The sequence below is a fragment of the Equus asinus genome, chromosome 8, assembly GCF_041296235.1.
Source record: "Equus asinus isolate D_3611 breed Donkey chromosome 8, EquAss-T2T_v2, whole genome shotgun sequence".
NCBI classification, from domain to species: domain Eukaryota; kingdom Metazoa; phylum Chordata; class Mammalia; order Perissodactyla; family Equidae; genus Equus; species Equus asinus.
Window position 1 is genome coordinate 74507769 of NC_091797.1, and position 14542 is coordinate 74522310.

The 14542-nt window shown below is 59.7% G+C and overlaps 1 long non-coding RNA gene across 1 annotated transcript in view; it reads left to right on the forward strand.

Annotated features, from left to right (window-relative positions):
• LOC123288128 (uncharacterized) overlaps positions 1–14542 on the forward strand; it is a 96098-nt gene that overhangs the window by 11263 nt on the left and 70293 nt on the right. The window lies entirely within an intron of this gene.

A 14542-nucleotide genomic window follows, 5' to 3' on the forward strand; every position in this document is an offset into this window, starting at 1 on the left:
ACGGGGTGAGCAGCCAGGGGTTTGGCTGGTTTGTTCCGACCGGAGACAGCCCGCCTCTGGGAAGGTCGCGGCGACCCGCACACTGGCTGTGAGTCCTGGATGTGCCCCCCCGTCTGGCCATGGGCCAGCTGTGTGGCCTCTTCCAGACCCCGTCTCCTCGTCTGTGAGAGGGAGATGCATCGGCCAGCACCAGCTCAGCTATGTTGCCGTAACAAACAAGCCCCAATCTCACGGCTTCAAACAACCGACGTGCATTTCTCACCTGCTGCGTGTCTGTGGTGGGTTGGCTGGTGGCTCGGCTCCACCCTCCTCATTCCGGGACCCCGACTCCTGGAGCGTCTCATCCACGCTACGAGCACCCCGTGGCCCGGGGCAAATCCCACACTGGCTCCTACAGCTCCTGCTCAGAAGCAACTTCCCTCACTTGCGCTCACATCTCCTTGGTCCGGGCCAGTCACACGGCCGTGCTAACTTCTTGTGGGCGTCGGGGTAGAAAAGCCCCACCACGTGACAGGTGATGGGAAAGCCAGACGGTTCTCATTTATCATAGAGAGCCGTCTGCCGAGCCAGCGTGGAAGGCGGGGTTGGGCCTCTCCCTCCTGGGGATGCTCATCATCTGACTCGAATCCATCCTGTGTTTTCCCGCCAGATTCGTCCCTCCCCCCGCCATGGCCACGTCCCTCTGCTGTGACCTTCCAGGGCTCCGCTGGGCATGAGCGCTCGTCAGCCCGGCGTTGGAGAGCCCTGCGTGGCACCTCACGGATAGTCACACGCCTCGGAGAGGGCCAGCCCGCTGCGTCCCCAGGCTCCAGAACCAGGCCCACCACCCAGCAGGTGCTCAGTCATGACTTGCTGCGACTGTGAAATGCGTGCACAGCGTCGCCTGCCCTGGAAGACAGCAGAGGCATGTCTCAGTGCACCGTGCCACTGCCGCCCGCCGTCATCACCATCCCCTGGAAGTGGCCTCTCTGCTGCATACCCAGCCCCGGGAGCCACCTGCGCTCTGGGCCTCGGCCCCTCACTCCTCCACACGGCCCCCGTGTGGGCATTGCTGCAGCAGGATTCTCTTTTCAAAACTTTATTTCTTCCCCAGTTTTATTGGGATCTAACTGACATACAATGTATTAGTTTGGGGCGTACAACACGATGACTTGATAGATGTGGGTATCACGATGAGCACCAGAATCGCTCAGTTAGCGTCCATCGCACACAGCCACACAGTCTTTATCTTGTCAGGGGAACTTTGATGATTTGCTCTCTGGCAAGTTTCAAATATACGCTCCGGCCTCGTCACCTTCAGGCGGGATTCCTCAGCGATATTCATTCCCGTTTATTCCCCGTCATTCTCCCTCCTCCGATTCCAAGACAGTTTGTCGCTCTGTGAATTTTCTTGATTTTGTTTTTACCAAGCAGGGAGTAGAAGCTTCTGGCAGACAGTTATCTATCTGCCTTGTATTAAGCTGGGCTCTCTAGAGACACAGACCAATGGGATATCCACATCCACATCCATATCCATATCAATATCTACATCCACATATCATCTGTATCTATGTCTGTCTATCTATCTATCCATCTGTCTGTCTGTCTGTCTATCTACTTGTCTATCTCCCTATCTAGAGACTCATTAGAAGGAATTGGCTCACGTGGTTATGGAGGCTGAGAAGCCCCACGATTTGCCGTCTGCACGCTGGAGGCCCAGGAGGCCGTGGTGTAAGCTCCAGTCCGACTCTGGGTCCAAAGGCAGGGAAGACGGACGTCCCTGCGTGAAGACAGTCAGGCAGAGAGAGTGAATCCTCCCTTACTCCCTTTTTGTTCTATTCAGGCCTTCAACTGATTGGACAAGGCCCACCCACATTGGGGAGAACAATCTGCTTCAGTCAGTCTATGGATTCAAATGTTAATCTCATCCAGAAACACACCCAGAATGGTGTTTGACCAAATACCAGGGCAGCCCTTGGTCCAGCAAGCTGATACATAAAATTAGCCATCTCATGCCTTTTGTGAAAACCCCATGTATTAATCAGTCAGGGTATAGGCTCAGCTGCTGTAACAAAGAAACCCCCAAACACACAGGTTCAGACAGGAGAGGAGTTTGTTTCTGCTGGGAGATGTGCCAAGGGAGGCGAAGGCAGGAGAGTCTGGGGACCCTGTCCCTCCGTCTTGTTCCAGCAGCCCCAGGATACAGTCCTTCACGGCCCCGGGGGGACGTGGAGCCAGAACCAGACCCACGTCTAGCTCTCAGAAGCGGGAGAGAAAGACAGTGGCGGGCAGGCGGCTGCTGCGAAAGTGGCACGACCGTTTCTGCGGCATCCGACGGGAGCGAGGGCGTGGGGTGGGTGGCGGCTCAGCATCCGGTCCCAGCTGCGCGCTCTCACAGGGCTGGGCGTCCCAGACCCAATGTGAGCAGCTATCGGCTCTGGAGCGGCGCCGAGGGAGAGGGGGTTCCACAGGCTGGAGTCGCAGAGCCAGGCTGGCCTGGTCACCTCATCCCGCGGTGCTGCCGGGAGGGGACAGGATCTGGGCGCTGCCTCTGCGCCCGCATGGACGGCTGCCCGCCATGCAGATGCTGCGGAGCTTCCACCAGAGGGACCGCGGGCTGCATCCTGCACATCTTACGGGCGGCCGGAGGGACCCCTCGGTCATTTGGTCTCTCATCCGACACAGCACGGAGCAGCCCACTCCTGAGACCGAGACTGAATTTCCTTGGAATCGGCACTTGTCAATTGGAAAGAAATAAAAATGGGTCTATCTCGCAGAGCTGGGTCTGTGGCCTGAGAGGTACCCCTGTTAATGTCCCCATTGTGTTAAGTGAGGAGACCGGCTCAGAGATGTCAGGTCACTGCCCCTGGTCACACAGCAAGTCCAGCATAAAAGTGGGATTTGGCAGGAGGCCGGCAGTGTGCAGACCCCCAGGCGTCGCCGCTGGGCCGCCCTGTCCTGCTTGTGTGCAGGCACGTTCTGAGGTGGACGCAGGGCGGGCAGGAGGAGTTGGGGGGGGCAGTCTGGGTGCTGAGGAGATAGCTGCGATGTGTGGTGTAGGTTTGCCAGCCGTTCTAGAAAGTTCAGCCAGCCGCACCCTGGGTAGCTTCCTGGAGGCTCCTATCTATGTCTCAGAAGCAACGGGCGGTTTTCTAAGCAAGTGGTCGCCTGCTGTCACCTCCCCATGCCCGGCGGGGCCGACGCTCTGGGGAATTTTTCAGAGCTGCTCCTGCTCCGGGAGGGGGAGCGCCCGGGCTCGCAGGGGCGTTGAGGAGGCCGTGGGACGAGAGCCTGTCCGCTCTGCCGCCCTGGCCCAGCCGGAACTCACCGCTCTGGGCCTCGTGTCCTCGCCTCCAGGAGGGACCCGGTAACACGGCTGCAGGGACAAGCCCATGGCAGCGCAGCTGCATGTTTCTCTCGCGCCTGGTGCGTGGGAAGGCCCGCGTGGGGCCCGCGGCTTCGGGCGAAAGTGAGCTCTCCCATCCGTGACTCCACAGGTCCCCTCTTAGCTCCAGACCAAAGGGGACTCACACGCGTGTGTGCAGGCGGCGTGCGCAGGAGTGTGTGGGGCGCCCTGGTCACTGGAGCAGAACCCGGAGCCGACCCACATACGCATGGGTGGGAAACGATGAACACACGGTGAGTGTCCGCGCCGCGACTGTCCCAGAGCAGCGGGTCAGTGAACGGCAGCTCCGGGCCGAGCAGAGTGGACGGTGGGGTTTCTCAACTGGGATGCTATCGATGGTTTTTCCTCATTATTATTATTACTATTATTTTTAAAGGTTGGCACCTGAGCTAATATCTGTGGCCAATCGTCTTATTTTTTCCTTTTTCTCCCAAAGCCCCCTGGTAGATGATTGTATATTTTCAGTTGTGGGTCCTTCTAGTTGTGGCATGTGGGACGCCACCTCAGTGTGGCCTGATGAGCAGTGCCATGTCCATGCCCAGGATTCGAACCGGCGAAACCCTGGGCTGCTGAAGTGGAGCGTGAGAACTTAACCACTCGGCCACGGGGCCGGCCCCTCATTATTATCTTGTAATAGCAGCTTTATTGAGATGTAATTCACATAAGACACAATTCGCTTAAATCATATAATTCAATGGATTCTCTTCTGTTCGCAGAGTTGTGTAACATCGCCACAATCCCTTTTAGCACATCCTCGTCCCCCTGAGAGGAGCCCCCTCCCCATCAGCGGTCCCTCCCCCGACCCCTGGCCCCGGAACCCCCACTCTGCTCTCTGTCTCTGGATCCACCTGTGCTGGGCGTGTCACATCGTGGGATCTTGCACTATGTGGCTGTCTGGGTCTGGCTTCTTTCATTTAGTGTATTTTCGAGGCTCAGCATAGAGGGGTCAGCACTTCGTTCCTCCTCAAGGCGGGATCCTATTGCAGTGTGTGGATGGACCCCATTCTGTCTATTTATTTGTCGGCTGACCGGAATGTGGATTGTTCCCGTGGTTTGGCTCGTAGGATAACGCTGCTGTGGACATTCGTGTACAAACTTCCGTGTGGACGTGTGTTTTCCTCTCCCTGGGGCTGCGGACACTGGGGCAGGGCCGTCCTGGGCATCACAGGGCGTTTAGCAACACCCCTGACTTTACCCCCCGCCCCGATGCCAGGAGCACCCACGTCCGACCTGTGGTGACAACCGCAAATGTCCCCAGACACTGCCCAGTGTCCCCTGGAGGCAAGATCGCTCCGGTTGAGAATGACCAGGGTCGAGTGAAAAAATCTCGTCTCGGAGAACACGACGCCCTGCAGCTCAGGACTGGGTTATGTAGGGCCATGGGGCTCCGAGCGCGGCCCCCAGAGCGGCAGGATCCGCATCCGGGGGGATGTGCCAGAAACACAGGTTCTCAGCCTGCTCCAGACCTGCGGAATCCGCCACTCCGGGCCTGGGGCCCCAATCCGTCCTCAAGCCTTCCAGGTCATTCTGAGCTCACTCCAGCCTGATCACCACGGGTGTAGACAGGCACACAGGCGTCCTCACACCAGAAATCTTTATGCCAAAAAGCCTGGGGATGACAAACAAATTCAGGATCACGTGCCTGGGCCGGAGTGAGGACAACGTGAGTGTTTGTTCGGCGGAGGAAAGGGGCTCCCTTCCGGGGCAGATGGGGACACGTGGGGCCCGGCCTCGTGAGTCACACTCTTGTTCTGGCCGCGGGGGGTGGACTCATGAGTGTCCATTGTGTTATGGAACAACAAATTAAAAAGTACAAAAGAAGTGAAGAAATAGACAAACCTATGAAGGAAGGACGGCCCGGCCTCCGCCAGCACAGGAGTGAGTCATGAGGCGACGACTGATCCGGCTTGCGCCCCTGAGGTCGCTGAGGCCCCGTGCGGCTGCTCCCATGGGCCTGAGTCTCTTTCTGGCATAACGAGCCCTGGCCTCTGCCACCTGGGGTCGCCCCTCTTCCTCCAGGCTCCCCCTGGCTCTGGAAGTGAGGAGGAGCTGCTACGACCCATCGAGCAGGTACTGTGCTGCGTCTGTCAGCGTGGGCACTCACGGCCACGGCGTCCGCGGCGTCCCATTTTACAGATGGGGACACTGAGTCTGGGAGGTTCGGTGACTTGCCAAGGTGTTCGGTGGCTCGGGACTGGAGTGCAACCTCAGTGCAGGGCTGGCTCTCGCTGGACCGTCCAGGCTGGGGCAGGGTCGCCCTGATCAGCGGGGCCAAGGCCTTGCTGGCATTTCCTCCCGCAAAAGCCAAGTTCTGATGTCCTGGTTTCTCCGTAAAGGCCCTAATCCTGACTGTCAGAGGCCTGATTGACTTGGGCTGTTGTTTCTCTTGAAGTCTCCAAAAGATGAGGTCACAAGGCCTAGAGAGGTGAAGACATTGCCCAAGATGCAGCAGAGGCAAGATTCAAACCCAGCTCACCTCCTCCAGAAAGCCCTCCATGCCTGCTACATCCCCTCCACCCCCACAGAACTCGGGGGCCTGGGGACACGTCCCCAGAGCCTGGCTGTCTTCTAATCCAGCTCATGTGGCGGTCAGCGTCTCACCGGCAGAGCCCAGACCTCCCACTCTTCATGTCCCTTCTCTCCCCTCCCTGCCTGTCTGTCATCAGCGCAGGATGGGCACCCACGAGGCGCCCAGTAGGTCCTCCGGGTGTGCGTGGGCAGAGCGGGGGACAGCCCTGGGGCTCAGGCAGAGAATCCCCTCTGAGCACGTGCCCTTCCTCCCCCGCCTCCTCCGTCTAGGGCAGAGACACCCAGCCCTGCCAACTGCACTGACGCGGGAAGCGCCAGTTCCCTGAACAACAGATGGAAGGACAGCCAGCAGACGCCAGACACACTCAAGATGCCTCCAGCCTCTCCCAGTATTTTTATCATCCCCATTTTACAGATGAGGAAACAGAGGCACATAGAGGTTGAGTGACTGGCCCAAGGTCACACAGCTACAAAGAGGAGGAGCCAGGACGTAAATGCCTCCCCACCCGGGGCTGTATTTAGGGATCCACACAGGCCAGGAGGCCCGGCAGGCTGTTTTCGGTTTAGTCCTGTCGTTTCTCCCAGTCAGCCATCTGGGCCGGCAGCTCTCAGCACCCCCAGCCTGGCTGGCCGAGGAAGGTCACAGCGGCGGTGGCTCAGCGGGGCGGGGCGGGGGCGGTGCAGCGTCCTGGCAGCTGCGACAAAGAGAACAGATTGTGTTCCCTTCGCTTCCGCCTGCTGGGAGGCTGCCCGGAACCGCCGCGCTGGATGCCATCCTGGGGTGAGGGGGGGGCACGGGCAGGGGCGGGGCCTGCACAGCGGGGGGGCTCCTCCCCCAGCCCCCACCCCCTCCGGCTCACGGAGACCCAGGTCTCTTCCCAAACGGCGGTTTGCTCCCGGAGCAGCCTTGAGGCTCTGTCCGTCTGAGGCCTCCCACAGGGACCACGCACCCTCCTCTGGCAGCCGGACCCCAGACAGGGTTCCTGTCATTCATTCATTCATTCATTCACCAACCCCCCATCTCCCCACCCATCTCCTTAATGACCCAAAATGTCGGGGTGCTGGCAGCCCGGCTTCTATGGAGAGTCATCTGTTTATTCCCCAGCTGTTTGTCAAGCACCTGTTCTGTGCGGGCCCGAAGGACCTGGCCATTCACCAGCTGTCTGTGGGGCACCTACTGTGTGTGACGCCCAGCAATACTGTCATTCGTCGATGCGTATTTGTGGAGCATCCCCGGGATTCATGGGTCATCAATATTTGGGGAGCGCCTCCTACGCGCTGGACGCCAGGCTGTGTTCCTCCCCTTCCCGAGCGTCGCTGGAGCACCTACTATGTGTCAGGCGCAGGGAGGCTGCGGTGAGCCAGACAGACACGGTCTCCGCCTCGGGCGTCTGATGGTCCAGCGAGGCGCAGACTGTCAGGCACCATTGGATACGGTGGCGTCCGTGGCTGTGCAGGTCCCCGGGCTCCTGGAGGGCAGGCCTGGGAGCAGGAGCAGGAACCAGACTCGGGGCAGGACTGGAGTCGCGCTTCCATCAGGAACTAGGTTTGGCTTTGAGAAGCTGACTTTCCCGCGAGGGTCTCTGTAGCTGTAGGCTGTGTCGCCGAGGTCAGCGAAGGGCCTGAGGCCGTCGGTGGGCTTCTGTGGGGCCCAGCAGTCACTTTTGATGGCTCGGTGTCTGTTCCTCCTCTTGGTAGTGGCCCCCTCGTCTTCTCAGGGGAAACGATTCTTTTTTCCTCTCAGCGTGCCTGGTTCAGGCGGGGCTGATGCCTCCCACCCCAGTCCTGGCTGACGGATCACCCCATCCCCTGACAGCAGCCACTGGTTAGGGGGTCACATGATCTAGGCAGGGTTCAATGAGACTCAGTGCTGGAACACCAAGGAGAGAACTTCTTTCTGCTGCAGTTGGCAAGTGGGGATGTGGGCCCCTGGCACCATCCTGCCTCATGAGGGGAGCCTCCCAAGGGATAGAACCGACTCAGAAGAAAGGGACAGAATGAGTCTTGATGGCGGCATCTGGAGCCCCTGGATCCAGCTAGGCCTGAAGCTTGTACAACTCCTGGACTTCTCAGTAATATGGGCCAATAAATTCTGCTTGTTCTTTCAGTCCCTTTGAATTGGGCTTTTATCACTTGGAACCAAGAGCCCTGACTCATAAATAGGCCTTTTCTCTCCCCTCATTTCATGAAACAAATCCCACTATGCCCCTCTGGAACAGGGAAAATTAATTCCCTCGCTTTCTAAAAAGCTAATGAGACATGGATGGTGGGAGAGGCCACAGGACCACTCCTTCCTGTGGTGCCTGAGGACATCCATTTTCCTGGGGTCCCAACCTCGCCTCGCTGCGCTGGAGCAGAAATCACTGAACCCCGGGGCCTGGGCTCTGGGCAGTTTCTGACGGATGGCGCTCAGCCCGGCGGGCGGTGGTGGGAGCCCCCGGCTGTCTGGTCTGGCCCGTCCTTCTGTGTGTCCTGCGGGCCGGGCTGGGAAGGGTGCTGTGTGTTCAAACCGCGGGACCCGGGGGCAGCCGACCTTCCTGCGAAGGGCCGAGCAGCCAGCGTTTGAGGTTTGGGGGCCGTAAGGTCTCCGTTGCATATTCTTCTTTGTTTTGTTTTTTACAACCTTTTAAAAGTTCAAAAAGGCCTTCTTGGTTCACAGGCTGCACAGAATCCGGCCAGGCTGTCGTCTGCCCGCTCCTGGGTCGATCGTGGTCGTGGGGACTGACCGGCCCTGTTCTTTGTCTTTCCCTTATTTTTGTCTTTCCCCCCCTCCCTCTTTTCCTTCTCTTTTTCTTTCTTTCTTTTTTGAGACAAACCCCTCACTCCCCTAAACCTAGGAAATTCTAACATCTTGGTGTCACAGCCCATATTGACAAGTCGCCCTGTCTCCGTGGCCTGCCGTTTCTCCCCACGGCCCTTATCACAATGGTGACTCTAGATTTATTTCTTCCATGATTTCGGGGTTTCTGCCTCCTCATTCTAGAACTCCATGAAGAAGGAAAGCCCTGGATGCCCGGGGTCTGGGGTCCCTGGCAACCCGAGACTGACTCCAGTGACTGCGGGGTTGGGCGAGAACGTGTGGTGAACTTGAAGCGCAGAGAGGCTGGGCTCTGAGCTGTGTGAGCAGAGCTGGGTGAGCGGTTGGCTGCCGGCGTCCTCTCTGAACAGGCAAACCCAATCCATGATCCTGAATCACAGACTCAGAGAGGAGTGAGCTCCCCATCCCTGGGGGTGTGTAAGCAGAAGCCGGCTACCTGCCAGGGCCAGCTTACAGGTGTAATTCCTGGCCCCAAAGGCAGGTGTCTCCCCTGCCAGAGGACGCCCCAGCTCCCTGGCCTGCTGAAGAACCCCTGGCTACAATTCTCCAAGATCCAGATTTGGCTTCTGTGGGATCAGAGAGCTGCCAGGAGTCACACTGCCGTCTTACACTCATCCAGCAGAATCAGAGACACGAGGGTTTGGAAGTTCTCTCTGAGCCCAGCTCTCCGGGGAACCCAGTAGCCTGGACTTCCAACCCCGAGCCATTGCCGGGCCTCCTGTGACAGGACCCTCCCCCTGCTCACACCCCCGCCCGCGCCAGGGAGAGCCAGAGCCCCTCGGGGGGGCAGGGCCAGGCAGGCCTCAGTCTCCCCTGGGTGTGGGGAGCCCGCCCGGGGGGGGTCAAGGGCGCTCCCCTCCCCTGTCCAGGGCTTCTGGCTGTTTCCTTCTGACAGGGGCTGCCAGGCCTTCGAGCTCATTTGCTATTCCTGATGTCCCCCCTCAGGCTCTCTGGGGCAGTGTGACCTCAGTCACTGACTCGCAGATGTGTTTTGAGACCCCCATCCCTTATCTGAGCCCCCGTCAAGAGGATATCCCCATCTCACAAAGGAGAAACCGAGGCACAGGAGGTGACATGCCCTCGGTCACATGGTTGCATATCCATTTATTTACGTATCTATGCATCCGTGCGGCGAGGGTGCGGGGTCAGAGGCAGCCCGGCCTCGCGGGCACAGGGTCTGATGGGCTGGGGGCACAGCAGGGCACTTGCTGCCATCCAGGGCTGCAGGAAGTCTGCCCTGAGGACCCGAAGTTGTAGGCTTGCGACAGCTCAGGGGGTGCACGAGTTGATTAAGTCCCAGTTGATTAAATTAAACAAAAAGTGACATTTCTACTCAGTCTTTGAGCATCAGTGGGAGATGGTAGCCAATCAAAGGTAAGACAGCATGGGGAACAGTGTTGTAGGAAGAAGGAACAGCACGTGCACAAACCCGCAGTATTGCTGCATCCCCATGCGTGAAGACCTGAGCAAGGGGCTCAGCACGGAGGTGGCGGAGCTGAGCCCTGCCCCTCGGGGTTCATGGAGGATGACCCAGACCCCTTAACAGGAGCCGGGAGCCGGGAGAGGAAGAGGCGGGGCCCCGGGGGGAGGGGTGAGAAGGGAGGGAAGGGACCGCCATTTCTCGGGTGCCCGTGGGCACGGAAGGCGCAGGGACCCTGCTGATTAAAACAATGGCTCAGTTCTGGGGACTGGGAAACCCAGGTCTTCCCCGGAGGGGTCTCCTCCCTTGGCTCCTCTCCTTGCTCCATGGAAACCCCTGCGGCCGTGGAGAGGGGAGCAGAGGACCCGCCGGGCGCCTCCTGACCAGAGGTGACTCAGGACTTCGAGGACGGAGCGCCACAGCCGCCAGCCACCCAGGGGCGATCGGGGAGGCGCTGGCTCAGGCGGCGGGCGGCCAGCTGCCCTCGAGGGCCAGGCCTTCTCCGAGCCCTCTGTCTGGGTCACTCTCTGAGGAAGCTGCCACCTCTAGGGAGGAAATGACCGGCCTGCCATTCACCTCTGGAAAATTCCACTGAGGCTTCTCTCCGCCTCTTGTTTTCCTGATGGCCGCTGAGGGGGCGGCGGGTGGGAGGGCGTCTCTTCGATTGTTCGATCAGCAAATTGTTATTCAGTCAACAAACATGCGTTCAGCACTTCCTGTGTGCCAGGCCCTGTGCTAGGTCCGACGACACCACATTAGATAAGGTATTGTCCCTGCTTTCAGAGAATTTCAGCCTCACGTGAGAGAGACATGCAGGCTGGTAATTACTCATCGTGACCTTCTTACGGGTTGAGAGTTGTCTCGGTCAGGCTCTCTGTTTGCAAGCGATAAAACAAACGAAACCCTCAAACTTGCTTAGACAAGAAAAGGTAATGTAATAGTCACTGTGCCACTGAAAAGTGACGTGCACAGCTTCAGGTACAGCTTGATTCAGGGGCTCGAAACGTTCACCAGGATTTACTTTCTCTCCATCTCTGCACCCTGCTTTCCACGGTTGTGATTTCTGTGTGGGCTGAATAATGCCCTCCCCACAAAGATGCCCACTTCCTAATGCCAGGGAACCTGTGGACATGCGACCTTACACGGCAAAAGGGGCTTTGCAGGTGTGACTCAGTGAAGGACCCTGAGATAGGCAGATGACCCCGGATTATCACAGGGTGACGTGGTCACCAGGGTCCTTATCAGGCAGGAGAGTCCGAGTCAGAGAGACGCGGCCGCAGGAGCAGACACTGGCGCGGCGCCGCTGGAGGGGCCGCGAGCCCGGGATGGGGCGGCCCGGGAGGCCGGGACAGGCAAGCCGGGTCCTGACTCACCTCCCCGGGTTCCCGTCCGGCGGGAAGATGCGCCGCTCGCTACCTCCGCGGGCGACCCCGTGCCCCCTCGGACCGGTCCAGCCCGGCTCCCGTCCCGCCTCCGGGGCAATCACGTGGCTAGCAGGGCTCTGATTGGCCAGGCTCGGCCACAGGCTCCGCCCACGAGGGGTGGGGCCCAGGGGAGCGTCCCCGCCCGAGTCTGGGCCGGCGGAGGTCGCCGAGGGTCGTGCCCCATCGACAAGGGGTGAGTGCGGGGTGGCGGCAGACAGCGCCTTCTCCACGGCGGAGGAGAGGGCGCTCGGGGTATTGGAGACCTGGGGTTCAGTCCCCATTTCCTTTCGCACGAGCTGGGTGACCTCGGGTAGGTGGTGCAGCCTCTCTGGCCCTCTGTCTCCTCATCTGTAAAATGGGGCTGACGGCCATGGCCTTCGACTTCCTCTAAGCCAGGGCCAGCCCTGAGCAACAGGCCGGCTGCTCGGTCACCGTCACACCTGCCCCAGGGTCCAGGCTGGGGGGTGGCTGGAGCTCGGCTGTCCCTCGGGTGTGTCCCTTGGGTTGCTTTATGGGGGCGTTGAACAGAGCCTCATTCGGTGACCCAGACTCCGAAGGGATGGGACTTCTGGGCGAGCCCTCCGCAGTCCGCTGGCAGCTCCAGCCATCCCGGGTCCCCGGCTCCTGGCCTGTCTGGTCTGCACACTGCCCTTGCTGGTGGGCACCGGCCACTGGCGTCTGTCGGGGCTGCCTGTCAGGGGAGGTGGGACTTGGCTGTTTGATGAGAAGTGAGGGGCCTCTCCAGGGCCAGCTTCCCTCTGGTTTGACTCAGAGCCAGTGCCGAGGGTCGTGTGACCTGTCGATCAGGACTTACTGGCTGCAAATGACAAAAGTCAAACCAAATGGGTTCGAATCCCAGCTCTGCCACTTCCTAGCTGTGTGAGCCTGGGCAAGTCACTTAACCTTTCTGAACAGAGCTTCCTAATCTGTGAGATGGAGGTAACCTTCTGCGGGAGCTGGATTTGTTTCCATTTACAGGCTGCAGCCTCTAGGAATTCCCTGTGGACCCCGCCCTGCCCAGTAAATGGATTTTCTATTACATGCAACTGGATCTAACCCTATCTGCACCCTTCTCTGGCCTTTTACCCTCTGGTTCCAGGAAGCAGTGCCTACTGGCCGCCTCCCAGACCCCTCCTGAGGCTCCGCCGTGAGTCTGGCCTTCCCCTGGCCGGTCCCTGCTCCCTGTCTGTCGCCCCTGCTGGCTCCCTCGAGGGTGTCTGCTGCGGAGGGTGAAGGGCTAGCAGTCGCTCTGGAATGAGCTGGTGAGGATTCCCGGTCAGACTGGACACCATCCTGGGACCTGTGCGCCCCCTGGGACCAGGCTCTGTGGGGTGGAGCGTCCACACCGGCCAGGCCTCTGCCACAAGCTTTGTCCTCTGTGGCTGGCGGAGTCCCCGAATGGTCCCCGACCTGCCTCCCCCGTGTGCGCGCTCGTGCGAGTGTGACGGGTGGGACAGGCGCTCCCGATGAGGCTACGCAATAGTCACGGATGTGCCGGTGGTGCCACCCCCGCGGCACATGACATGGGGGTCTGCAGCAGGGACAGAGAGGGACCCGCGGGCTCCGAGGGGGGCAGCGGCTGTGAGCTGAGAGCCAGCCTGCTGACCGGCAGCAGGACAGCAGGCCGCTGTCCCACCGATTCTGCCACGGCCCGAGGTGCTTAGGAGACCCGAACTGGCCCAGCAGGCAGCCGCTGACCCTGGATTTCCACTGGAGACCCCAGAGTGGGACCCGCCTGCACGGGCAGCCCATGCGGGAAGCATGTGGTGAGCGGCCCTGGAAGCTCAGCCCCCACCAAGACCCGAGAGGGTCCCGGTCAGGAGGAGGGAGGAGGAACGGCCCCTTGGCTGGGAGGGCCTCTGAACTCTGACCCGTGAGTCTGCCTTAGGTACCGGTCTCGTCCCCCTGTCTAACGTGTGCTCCCTCCAGGGCTCCTGCCTTCTCCTTCTGGAGAAATCTATAGAGAGAGGATGGAAGGTCAGCCTTTGCTTCGCACATCGTTAGCATTCAATTTGGCCATGAGAAACAGAAAACCCATTACGAGCTGATTAAAGGGAAGAGCCTTTTCTCCTACTCCAGGAAGTCTGGAGGCAGGTGAGGGCTGCTGTCCCCAGGGGCCCAGGCTCCTCCTGTCATTTTGCTCCACCATTCTTATCCTGCGTCTAAGTTTGTCTCATGGTTACAGGATGGCTGCCATAGCTCCAGTCATCATGTCCACATGTACGCAGGAAGGAGGGGAAAGGGGAAGGGCAGAGGCAACAGGCGAGTGGAGAAATAAACGGTAATATGTCTGTACAATGAAATGGTGCCCCGCATTAAATAAGAGTGAGCTGCTGACACACACGATGAGAGGGTACAGCTCGACGTCATTTTGCTGAATGAACGAAGCTGTATGGTTTCATTTCTGTGATGTTCTGGAAAAGGCAGCACATCGGTGGCCGGTGGGGACCAGGGTGGGAAGGCTGACTGTGGAGGCGCACGGGAATCCTGGGGGCCATGAGGCTGTGCTGCACTTTGGTTGTGGCGCTGGATGGCAAACCCTGTGATCGTGACACTGGGGACCGTTCACTAGAAAGGTCAGGGTCTCGGGTGGAGGGCGGGGAGCTGGAGCCCGTGCGCTGCATCTGCCTGTTTCCGAGGGGTCAATCCTCCCACCTCGGGAGATTTCAAGCGGCTGGCAGCTTGGTGACCGCTCACAGAATCCCCGGAAATTGGTGGCAGGCAGCTGAGCCCCGCAGGGGACGGCGCCTCCCCAAGCCCGGCTTCAGAAAGCCCACTCTCCATGGAGCCCGGCCGGAGGCCCCGCACATCCCCACCGACCAAAGGGAGGCTGGACTCGAGGTTCTGCCGCCTGGAAAAAATCCGACTTCCGATACCGCGTCCAGCCCCCAGGGCCAACGTCGGCTTCTTCGGTGCGCCACCTGCCGCCAGGATTTCCCGGAAAAAGTGGGACTGCTCTAAGGAAG